At 29.2% G+C, this 10,000-nt stretch overlaps 1 non-coding gene across 1 annotated transcript; it reads left to right on the top strand.

Moving 5' to 3' along the window:
- The first annotated feature begins 6,206 nt into the window (after positions 1-6,206).
- On the top strand, positions 6,207-6,294 carry TRNAS-GCU. Its single transcript has one exon. It is a non-coding gene; the product is annotated as a tRNA-Ser (tRNA).
- The last annotated feature ends 3,706 nt before the right edge of the window (positions 6,295-10,000 follow it).

Raw genomic sequence — 10,000 nt, 5'->3', positions numbered from 1 at the left:
AATAAAAATCTTGGATTCAAAATTGATTTTTTTTTACTATCAAAATTCTTCCAATTGCAATACTCGTATAGACAGAACCGAAAAAATGCAAAGAAGAGGCATCTTTTACCCGGTAACGTAGGTTTTGAACCAAGATTTCTAGATGGATGGGGTAAGTATTAGTACATCTAATATAATTAAAATGTGAGAGTTTGTCTTCTAAAAAGGGAAATATTGAATGAAGTGATTGTAAATTGTAAGATTTTTTTACATTTTTCCTTCGATAGAGGATCCCAACCTTAGGGAAAATGGAATTTCTACAATCACTGCAAATAAAACAGATATCATTTGATAATAGAAATTATTGGTATGCCCCAGATTTTTGTTCAAATCCTTAGTGGGATAATCAAACGATTCTGTTCGTACATTCGCAAAATTAAGCGTTTCACAATTAGTGAACTATATTTTTTGTCATAATCCGCATTTTCCAAGAAAATAGGGCGGTTTCTATTTAATCTATTTAAACCGTGATCATAAGCAAGTACATAAATATAGTCCCGAAAAAAAAGTGGATATAGAAAACTCTGTTGACGAGCCCCATCGAACTCTAAATATCCTTGAAATTTCTCCATTTGGATTAAAATTCGATTTGAACTAAAAGTAAAGTCTTTATTTTCTTGAGTTCTGAAATGACACATAGTGCGATACAGTCAAAATAAGGTATTAGATTACGAAAGCACTAAATACCTCATAAACAGGTACTGCTAACTGGATTCTCTATCTTTAAGAGGTTTCTGTTCGTTATATTATAAAATAACAAAACAAGATGATTAGAAATCCTTTTTTTTTTTAACCTAATCGCTCTTTTGATTTTGGAAATATATATATATATTTTTTTATCAATATACTGCTTCTTTTACATCCATCTACAACCTAACCCAAACGGACTAGGTAAAAAATAATTAGGACTCACGAAAAAATTGATAATAACACGCAAGAAAAAAATTCCTTCCCATACCCGTATTAGGTACTAATCTATTTTTAACATTTAATTAGATCGGGTAATTTTTCAAATTACGAATGGAAGCTCGTTTCTTTTTTTTTTCTTAGAATAAGGAAAACTGGTTTTTTATCCATCCATTTATATTTATTCACTCGACCCAAATTGGAATTCTTCTTTTTTTTTTTATTTTCTAATCGGTACAATCTTGTCGAAATAAAAAAAAATGTTATCTGAATTCTCCCTTGATACGACATGCTATTTTTTCCGTTCATTCCTTTCAGGATCAGTCGTGGTCTTACAAACTCTACCGCGGATCTGGACGAATCCTTTTCTTCATACAAATGTGTAAAAGATGCTAGTCGCACTTAAAAGCCGAGTACTCTACCGTTGAGTTAGCAACCCCCCCCCACAAAAAAAAGCAAGTACTGCAAATATGTAGATACAACCAGAATAAAGAAAAAAAAAATCCAGTCATGTGTGCGTCAGGGAGAAATAGATCTATTTCTCTATGAGAGAATTATATTTGGTCCATACACTGTTGTCAATATGATTGTAAATTTTTAATAGCGAAAAGAATAGAAAAAATAAAAAAGTTTAACCCCCTGGTTTGTGAGTTCATACAAGGAATGAAAACTAAGCCGAATAGGATAATCTCAAATCTTTCTATTTCTATATATATTAATATATTATTTATTATACAGTATGATTTTATATATTTTCTATACAATAATTCTATACAATAAAATTTTGTATTTATACAAAATTTAGAATTTCTATAAATCCAAAAATTTTTTAATAAATTTGTTTTTTATTATAAAACATGGTAGTTTTTAGCAGGATATTTGTTAGTTTTCATACCTTTAGGAAGAATACTAATAATAAATGGAAATTCTAATAAATCAAAATAAATATGATGGAAACGAAAGAGGAGGAAAGAAAAAGAAGATCAAATTTTATCCACCTATATAATGAGTCTTTAACATCCTCTTTTTTATAGTTCATTAATTCAATTTCGTTTTATTAAGACTTAATTCCGTAAAAATCCCTGCCTTCTTTGAAATATCATGAACTGTTCTTGTTGGTTGAGCGCCCTTTTTAAGGAAATCGAGAATAGCAGGAAGATTTAAATAAGTTTGATTAGTTATCGGATCATAAAACCCCACCTTCCGAAGATCTCTTCCTTCTCTTCGGGATCGAACATCAATTGCAACGATTCGATAAATGGCTCATTGGGATAGATGTATATGAATAATACCCCCCCCCGAAACGTATACGAGGCTTTGGCCTCATACGGCTCGAGAAAAAATGCAATGATATAAGTTAACTCTCTTTATAAAATTCAAACATTAAATTAATTAGCCAGTATTGAAACCCTAACTATTTTTTTTCATAAAAAGCGTTCGTAACATTCGTACTCTCGTAACTCAAGTTAAATAACTCTCAAATATCTCACCAGAGACTCCTTAAGTACTCTTTTATTGAGTAGTCTCTAACCTTTTTTTGTTTGTCTCATTTTTTCGAATCAATTTTGATTCTTTCATTCTGATCTAGTTGTTCAAACAATTGAAAAAGGGATTTCCTTGTTTCAGGATTCTTTATCCTTACTTTGAATCTTTGGGTTTAGACATTACTTCGGTGATCTTGATCGTTTAATTAAAAAGGGCAGCAACAAGCCCCTTATTTTGTTTTATGATTTCTTTTCTTTCTATCAAAGAATCATACAAACGCTTGATTCACGCATGATAGACTTTTATTCAAAGATTTTACACTTTTACGAAAATTTCCTTTTCCATTGTAAAATTACTTGAAAGGGCTTTTTTTCAATATAAAAATAAAAAGACTTACGAAGTTTGTTCCAACTTATTGATTCGCACTAACCCTAGATCCTTACTCCTGCGAAAGGAATAAAAACTTTCTATTCTCCTCGAGCTCCATCCTGTACTCTTTTTTATATTCAAAAAGTGTAGGACTCTCGTAAAATAGAACACAAAATGTCGAGCCAAGAGCACCTATATTCCTAATTAAAAGTGGCGGATCAAAACATCCACAGCAGATCATGTCCTTCAATTCAAGTCGCACGTTGCTTTCTACCTTCACATCGTTTTAAACGAAGTTTTACCATAACATTCCTTTAGTTTGTGTAATTGATTCAATTATGGAATCATGAATAGTCATAGTTCAGTCAGTATATCGTAATCTATACTTTTTCTTTCTCTATGAATGGAATAGTGAATCTACGCGTAAAAGGTTCAGTCAGAATTCAAATGAATTCCACATTAAATTCTATATATGTAAAAATATGTAAAATCGAAATTTGAATAGAAATCTATATTTATATATATAAATATATATATAAATATATTTTTTTTTATTAAAACTCGTAGAATCTACGGTTCTACCTTACTTACCTACATCACACACAACTAAAAAAGCAAATAGATTTTTTGTAATTTCGGGTGAAAAAGAAGTTTATTCTTCTTTTTCATTTCAATATTTATCTTTAAAAATATTGTTTTTTTAAACAGAAAGAAAAGATGGTGTACAAAGGCAATAGAAGATTTATTTCGTAATGACTGGACTCTGGACGGAAGGATTCGAACCTCCGAATAGCGGGACCAAACCCGTTGCCTTACCGCTTGGCTACGCCCCATTTTATTTTTATTCAAGACTACTAAAAGAGTAATATTGCTATTGGTTGTTCGTCAATTCAATTTCAGCCCAAATGAAATATAGATTACATTGGTGCTATAGTTTTGACACGTGTAGATAGCAAATCAAACTTACTTTATTGATCATTACATAGAATTCATTAAGATATTGTATGAAAATATTATTTCTTTCATTCTCATAAGAGAATGAAAGGATTTTTGATTGAGTAAGTTCAACAAGTCTTTTTAGACTATCTTTCTTTATTTATTTATTTTTTTCCTTATATAAAAAATATATTAATAACTCAATCAAATTAAATATCCACAAGAACACCAATTTTTGTTATGCTTAATATATTTAATTTGATCTGTATTTGTTTTAATTCGGCCCCTTTTTTCAAGCACTTTTTTAGTCGCCAAATTGCCGGAGGCCTACGCCTTTTTGAATCCAATCGTAGATGTTATGCCCGTAATACCTCTTTTCTTTCTTCTCTTAGCCTTTGTTTGGCAAGCAGCTGTAAGTTTTCGATGAAATTATTATACTGTCTTAGAAAAATTCACGATTTTGATTCTTCCAACAATTCAAATCAAAAGATCAAAAAATCTTGACGTAGGAAGGAACTCTCAATTCAAACATTGAATTTTTTTGGTAGCCATACTAAATCTGGATCATTTGATTTCCTCAGTTTTATCCTCTTTCTCTTTCTCTAAATGAAAAAACTTAATTAGATTCGAGTTCACTCACAAAAAAAGTATCTAGATATTTAGTATAAAATAGAGAATCTATTCTCTTTTTTTTTTTTTTAAAAAAAAGTAAGATCTTGGAGATGTGTAATGCTTACTCTCAAACTTTTTGTATACACTGTAGTTATATTCTTTGTTTCTCTCTTCATATTGGATTCCTATCTAATGATCCAGGACGTAATCCGGGACGTGAAGAATAAAAAGAAAGTTTTTTTATTACTTTATTTAATATTTAAATAGTGGAAATGTGCGAATTTTATTAGGATTTATCTATTTCACATCATCAAAAAGGGGAAGGGAAAGAGAGGGATCGAACCCTCGGTACGATTAACTCGTACAATGGATTAGCAATCCAACGCTTTAGTCCACTCAGCCATCTCTCCTAATCGAAAGGAATACTTTTTAGGTTCCATTAAACAAAAAAACGGCTTAAAAAAACGTTCTTTCTCCACTTTATTCTTAAAAAGTTTTTTTTTTTAGATTATTCTTTATCTTTAATAATACTTTAATATATATGATTCATTTTCTATATTTTATATATTATATTATTTATTATATATAAAAAATTAATAGTATTTTTTCTTTTTTATTATTAAATAAATTTATATAATATTTATATTTATATATAATTATATTATATATATTTAACTATTATATAACCTTTTTTATAGAACTTTCTCAGTAATTCTATTTACATAAAAACTGTAAATAAAGATTCAATAAAGAAAGGCTCGAAAGAGAAATAAATAAAATCACAAAAATAGACTAGAAGATCCTTTTGATTTTGTCTCGTCCAAACACAAAAAAAGATCTTTTTTATTTTAATACCTGACCTGGTCAGTCCCCAGCCGGCCTTTTTTTTAAAGTTTAAAAAAGACCCATCCGATGGTTTTTAGAGAAAAAAGATCAAAAAGGAATCCTGCTTTTAATTTATTAAAAAAAATCCAGGAATCACTTGACTAATACTAATTGGATTGTACCCGCATAATTGACATTAAAGAGTCTTTGGATACAAATTACAGAATCTAAATTTTTTTGAAAGGTAAAGGACTAAATCCTTTTCAATAAAATTTTGAGAAGATTAATCAAACCGAGAGACCCTTTAACTATTAAAGGGGTTAAAGGAACGAATCACACTTTTACCACTAAACTATACCCCTACAATCCAATTATTGTATATAAATTTACTTTTTGTCGAACAAAGTAATCGGGAGAAAAAAAATCTGAAAAAAAAATGAGAAAATTCTAGCGTAGACTTAATAAAATTAGGCAAAGCAGGATTCCTTTTTTTTATTTCAGATCTTTTTTGTCTAAAACCCATCGGATGGGTCTTTTTAACTTTAACAAAAAAGGCCCGGCTGGGGACTGACCAGGCCAGGCTATTAAAATAAAAAGATCTTTTATTTGTGTTTGGACGAGACAAAATCAAAAAGGATTCTCTATTTCTATTTTTGTGATTTTATTTATTTCTCTTTCGAGCCTTTTCTTTATTGAATCTTTATTTACAGTTTTTATGTAAATAGAATTACTGAGAAAGTTCTATAAAAAAGGTTATATAATAGTAATATATATATATATATTAATTATATATAAATATAAATATTATATAAATATTATTTATATAATAAAAAAGAAAAATAATATTATATTTTTTATATATAATAAAATAATATATATAATAAATATAGAAATGAAAATATATATATAATTAAAGTATTATTAAGATAAAGAATAATCTAAAAAAAAAACTTTTTTAAGAATAAAGTGGAGAAAGTTTTTTTTTAAGCCGTTTTTTTGTCTAATGGAACCTAAAAAGTATTCCTTTTCGATTAGGAGAGATGGCTGAGTGGACTAAAGCGTTGGATTGCTAATCCATTGTACGAGTTAATCGTACCGAGGGTTCGAATCCCTCTCTTTCCCTTCCCCTTTTTGATGATGTGAAATAGATAAAATCCTAATAAAATTCGCACATTTCCACTATTTAAATATTAAATAAAGTAATAAAAAACCTTTCTTTTTTATTCTTCACGTCCCGGATTACGTCCTGGATCATTAGATAGGAATCCAAATATGAAGAGAGAAACAAAGAATATAACTACAGTGTATACAAAAAGTTTGAGAGTAAGCATTACACAATCTCCAAGATCTTACTTTTTTTTAAAAAAAAAAAAAGAGAATAGATTCTCTATTTTTATACTAAATATCTAGATACTTTTTTTGTGAGTGAACTCGAATCTAATTAAGTTCTTTCATTTAGAGAAAAGAGGATAAAACTGAGGAAATCAAATGATCCAGATTTAGTATGGCTACCAAAAAAATTCAATGTTTGAATTGAGAGTTCCTTCCTACGTCAAGATTTTTTGATCTTTTGATTTGAATTGTTGGAAGAATCAAAATCGTGAATTTTTCTAAGACAGTATTAATAATTTCATCGAAAACTTACAGCTGCTTGCCAAACAAAGGCTAAGAGAAGAAAGAAAAGAGGTATTACGGGCATAACATCTACGATTGGATTCAAAAAGGCGTAGGCCTCCGGCAATTTGGCGACTAAAAAAGTGCTTGAAAAAAGGGCCGAATTAAAACAAATACAGATCAAATTAAATATATTAAGCATAACAAAAATTGGTGTTCTTGTGGATAATTTAATTTTGATTGAGTTATTAATATATTTTTTATATAAGGAAAAAAATAAATAAATAAAGAAAGATAGTCTAAAAAGACTTTGTTGAACTTACTCAATCAAAAATCCTTTCATTCTCTTATGAGAATGAAAGAAATAATATTTTCATACAATATCTTAATTGAATTCTATGTAATGATCAATAAAGTAAGTTTGATTTGCTATCTACACGTGTCAAAACTATAGCACCAATGTAATCTATATTTCATTTGGGCTGAAATTGAATTGACGAACAACCAATAGCAATATTACTCTTTTAGTAGTCTTGAATAAAAATAAAAATGGGGCGTAGCCAAGCGGTAAGGCAACGGGTTTTGGTCCCGCTATTCGGAGGTTCGAATCCTTCCGTCCCAGAGTCCAGTCATTACGAAATAAATCTTCTATTGCCTTTGTACACCATCTTTTTCTTTCTGTTTAAAAAAACAATATTTTTTAAGAATAAAATATTGAAATGAAAAGAAGAATAAACTTCTTTTTCACCCGAAATTACAAAAAATCTATTTGCTTTTTTTAGTTGTGTGTGATGTAGGTAAGTAAGGTAGAACCGTAGATTCTACGAGTTTTAATAAAAAAAAATATATTTATATATATATTTATATATATAAATATAGATTTCTATTCAAATTTCGATTTTACATATTTTTACATATATAGAATTTAATGTGGAATTCATTTGAATTCTGACTGAACCTTTTACGCGTAGATTCACTATTCCATTCATAGAGAAAGAAAAAGTATAGATTACGATATACTGACTGAACTATGACTATTCATGATTCCATAATTGAATCAATTACACAAACTAAAGGAATGTTATGGTAAAACTTCGTTTAAAACGATGTGGTAGAAAGCAACGTGCGACTTGAATTGAAGGACATGATCTGCTGTGGATGTTTTGATCCGCCACCTTTTATATTAGGAATATAGGTGCTCTTGGCTCGACATTTTGTGTTCTATTTTACGAGAGTCCTACACCTTTTTGAATATAAAAAAGAGTACAGGATGGAGCTCGAGGAGAATAGAAAGTTTTTATTCCTTTCGCAGGAGTAAGGATCTAGGGTTAGTGCGAATCAATAAGTTGGAACAACTTCGTAAGTCTTTTTATTTTTATATTGAAAAAAAGCCCTTTCAAGTAATTTTACAATGGAAAAGGAAATTTTCGTAAAAGTGTAAAATTCTTTGAATTAAAAGTCTATCATGCGTGAATCAAGCGTTTGTATGATTCTTTGATAGAAAGAAAAGAAATCATAAACAAAATAAGGGGCTTGTTGCTGCCCTTTTTTAATAAAACGATCAAGATCACCGAAGTAATGTCTAAACCCAAAGATTCAAAGTAAGGATAAAGAATCCTGAAACAAGGAAATCCCTTTTTCAATTGTTTGAACAACTAGATCAGAATGAAGAATCAAAATTGATTCGAAAAAATGAGACAAACAAAAAAAGGTTAGAGACTACTCAATAAAAAGAGTACTTAAGGAGTCTCTGGTGAGATATTTGAGAGTTATTTAACTTGAGTTACGAGAGTACGAATGTTACGAACGCTTTTTATGAAAAAAAATAGTTAGGGTTTCAATACTGGCTAATTAATTTAATGTTTGAATTTTATAAAGAGAGTTAACTTATACTCATTGCATTTTTTTCTCGAGCCGTATGAGGCCAAAGCCTCGTATACGTTTCTCGGGGGGGGGTATTATTCATATACATCTATCCCAATGAGCCATTTATCGAATCGTTGCAATTGATGTTCGATCCCGAAGAGAAGGAAGAGATCTTCGGAAGGTGGGGTTTTATGATCCGATAACTAATCAAACTTATTTAAATCTTCCTGCTATTCTCGATTTCCTTAAAAAGGGCGCTCAACCAACAAGAACAGTTCATGATATTTCAAAGAAGGCAGGGATTTTTACGGAATTAAGTCTTAATAAAACGAAATTGAATTAATGAACTATAAAAAAGAGGATGTTAAAGACTCATATATAGCTTGGTATAAAATTTGATCTACTCTTTTCTTTCCTCCTCTTTCGTTTCCATCATATTTATTTTGATTTATTAGAATTTCCATTTATTATTAGTATTCTTCCTAAAGGTATGAAAACTAACAAATATCCTGCTAAAAACTACCATGTTTTATAATAAAAAACAAATTTATTAAAAAATTTTTGGATTTATAGAAATTCTAAATTTTGTATAAATACAAAATTTTATTGTATAGAATTATTGTATAGAAAATATATAAAATCATACTGTATAATAAATAATATATTAATATATATAGAAATAGAAAGATTTGAGATTATCCTATTCGGCTTAGTTTTCATTCCTTGTATGAACTCACAAACCAGGGGGTTAAACTTTTTTATTTTTTCTATTCTTTTCGCTATATTAAAAATTTACAATCATATTGACAACAGTGTATGGACCAAATATAATTCTCTCATAGAGAAATAGATCTATTTCTCCCTGACGCACACATGACTGGATTTTTCTTTTTTTCTTTATTCTGGTTGTATCTACATATTTGCAGTACTTGCTTTTTTTTGTGGGGGGGGTTGCTAACTCAACGGTAGAGTACTCGGCTTTTAAGTGCGACTAGCATCTTTTACACATTTGTATGAAGAAAAGGATTCGTCCAGATCCGCGGTAGAGTTTGTAAGACCACGACTGATCCTGAAAGGAATGAACGGAAAAAATAGCATGTCGTATCAAGGGAGAATTCAGATAACATTTTTTTTTATTTTCGACAAGATTGTACCGATTAGAAAATAAAAAAAAAAAGAAGAATTCCAATTTGGGTCGAGTGAATAAATATAAATGGATGGATAAAAAACCAGTTTTCCTTATTCTAAGAAAAAAAAAAGAAACGAGCTTCCATTCGTAATTTGAAAAATTACCCGATCTAATTAAATGTTAAAAATAGATTAGTACCTAATACGGGTATGGGAAGGA

This window comes from Brassica napus, unplaced genomic scaffold, assembly GCF_020379485.1.
Source record: "Brassica napus cultivar Da-Ae unplaced genomic scaffold, Da-Ae ScsIHWf_2112;HRSCAF=2764, whole genome shotgun sequence".
NCBI lineage: Eukaryota > Viridiplantae > Streptophyta > Magnoliopsida > Brassicales > Brassicaceae > Brassica > Brassica napus.
The sequence above is the reverse complement of the archived record's forward strand: the minus strand, read 5'-3'. Positions and strand labels throughout refer to the sequence as shown.